Source organism: Sardina pilchardus, chromosome 22 (genome assembly GCF_963854185.1).
Source record: "Sardina pilchardus chromosome 22, fSarPil1.1, whole genome shotgun sequence".
NCBI classification, from domain to species: Eukaryota; Metazoa; Chordata; class Actinopteri; order Clupeiformes; family Clupeidae; genus Sardina; species Sardina pilchardus.
In genome coordinates, this window is record NC_085015.1 from 13,670,218 (window position 1) to 13,672,822 (window position 2,605).

The 2,605-nt window shown below is 43.6% G+C and overlaps 1 long non-coding RNA gene across 2 annotated transcripts in view; it reads right to left on the reverse strand.

Moving 5' to 3' along the window:
- Positions 1 to 1,417: 1,417 nt before the first annotated feature.
- The window catches only part of LOC134070158 (uncharacterized), a 27,366-nt gene continuing 26,178 nt past the window's right edge, over positions 1,418 to 2,605 (reverse strand). For both annotated transcript variants that reach the window (XR_009936891.1, XR_009936890.1), the window contains exon 7: positions 1,418 to 2,300. This is a non-coding gene — a long non-coding RNA (uncharacterized LOC134070158). The remainder of the gene's footprint in view (positions 2,301 to 2,605) is intronic.

The following is a 2,605-nucleotide window of genomic DNA, read 5'->3' on the forward strand; positions in this document are numbered from 1 at the left end:
CTTAGCTGTTAATTCATTCACCTGTTTTTGCACACAGCCAGTTCCAACATGTCTTTTGAAACACAAATTATTTGCTTTGAAGGTGTGATGGTTTATACCTGATATTCCATAAAATGCTTTGCCAGGTAAAAAAGTAAATTGCATGTCCCATTGCCAGATGAAGATGGAAGACATCTGATCAAATGCACAGTCCAAGGCTACAGTCAAAGCTCATTCTGGACAGAGAACTCGACAGCATAGTCAGGGCCTTTTGAAACGTAATATTGTGTGTTAAGAGATGTGCTAGCAACAGACACTGGCATCCTTAGACCTTTTGCCAGCCCTCCCAGCTCCCAACCGGTGTCACATCATCCAGAGAAATTTTCCTTGGATGGAGTTAGGATGCTGTTTGTGCCAAAGCAGCTGCAAGACACTTGTGTGGCTGATGTCATGTGTTCTAGGGAGTAGTCTAGGTGGCAGGTTTTCCCCTCCACATGCTGCAGACATGTTTAGTTCAAATGTCTGACTAAACAAACTGAGCATTTTGACAATTTTGGAAGAAAAAAAAAGCATACCTCTCTCATCACCAAAGCAAGTGTTATGGCAACATGGATTTCAACAAAAAGAAAGAAAGAAATGTTCAAAGTGGAACTTGTGAATTTAATGTGCTAATACAGCGGTTCTCAGGGCTACTAAATATCATGCTGTATGTGTGGCAAGTGGTAGTTTTAAGGTATTGCGCCATGATGGGACTTGCACCCAAAGATATAATTCAGAATCAGTATACTCTATACTCTAAGGCACTCAGGTTCGTTAAACTGACAGAGACATGGTTCCATAAAGAAATAATTTATTTTTCACACACAAATTCACATACATAAAAAACAGTGAGACTGTGCTGAGGCTTACTGGTGGGAGGGCAGTGCTAAGGGACGAGTATCTGAATTAGGCACCCCAATCACACATGCTGGATCACACACACACGAAAGCCAATGATACACTCTAGTGAGATAAAATATCATGGCACACGGGAACACATAACCACCATAAATTAGCTAGCCAGTGTACCTTCCTCATCATCCACCTTCTCTGAGTTCACCAGTGTCTACCTTCCTCATCATCCACCTTCTCTGAGTTCACCAGTGTACCTTGACTACCTTCCTCATCATCCACCTTACCTTCCTCATCATCCACCTTCTCTGAGTTCACCAGTGTACCTTCCTCATCATCCACCTTCTCTGAGTTCACCAGTGTACCTTCCTCATCATCCACCTTCTCTGAGTTTACCAGTGTCTACCTTCCTCATCATCCACCTTCTCTGAGTTTACCAGTGTCTACCTTCCTCATCATCCACCTTCTCTGAGTTTACCAGTGTCTACCTTCCTCATTATCCACCTTCTCTGAGTTCACCAGTGTCTACCTTCCTCATTATCCACCTTCTCTGAGTTCACCAGTGTCTACCTTCCTCATCATCCACCTTCTCTGAGTTTACCAGTGTCTACCTTCCTCATCACCCACCTTCTCTGAGTTTACCAGTGTCTACCTTCCTCATCATCCACCTTCTCTGAGTTCACCAGTGTCTACCTTCCTCATCATCCACCTTACCGGAGTTTCCCAAGACACAAATATGGTGCGATGCTGCTGCCTGCACCACAGTTCCTGAACTTCACCTGAACTCACAATGCTGCTGCCTGTAGTACCACAGTTTCTGGCTTCACCTGAACTTCTGCTCTTCTCCTAGATAACTAGCACAAGGTCGCAGGAAAACATATTTTGACCATTTCTTGAATCATTATTTGTTTTTATTTATTTTATCTGTTACAACGTTAATATCAACACAGCATTGTTGCCAACAGTAACAACAAGTACATACATCAAGCAACCCAATAATGTCTAAACAATAAACATAACAAACCCCCACTCCCCCCCCTTCAGCCAATGCATGAATTACCATGAGAGAGCGAGAGAGAGAGAGAGAGAGAGAGAGAGAGAGAGAGAGATGGAGAGGGAGGGAGCTAGAGAGAAAGAGAGGGATAGAAGAAGGGAGAGAAAGACAGAAGGGGGAATTCAAAAAAGAGAAAGGGAGAGAGAAGGAAGGAGAGAAAGAAAGAGAAAGGGCAGGTGGGAGAGAAAGAGAGTAAAAGAGGGAGGGAGGGAAAGAGAGGGAGAGAATGAGAGTGCTGGCAGGATGCAGTCTGGATCTCTCTGTGTCACTGGTTCCATTATGGTCAGCTGGGGAGTTTGGGCTGGGTCCACTGATGGGTCCACTGTACCTGTAGGTAAAACACCTGGTGCACTATAGTCACAATGTGTCCCATCACCTGGAAGAGAGAACATATTGTTAAGAAAAATGAAGAAAGAAAAGCTCTGAATGCAATCAATACACACCTCCAAGTCATCAGTATTCAAGTCCATAACCCGGACACTGTATATGCCACATACGTTTCAAGTAGTTGCAGTTGCAGATTAAAATTGTATTCATGCTGTGTATGAATGTTCAGTAACGTTGTTGTGGGGATTTGAACAACTCTGCTAGTTTTTGTCCTAGAAACATATAAGTGACACCATTAGAAACCTTTAACACTAGAAGCGCCAAGCGCCGGTCATTTGACCGCTGACGCGTATT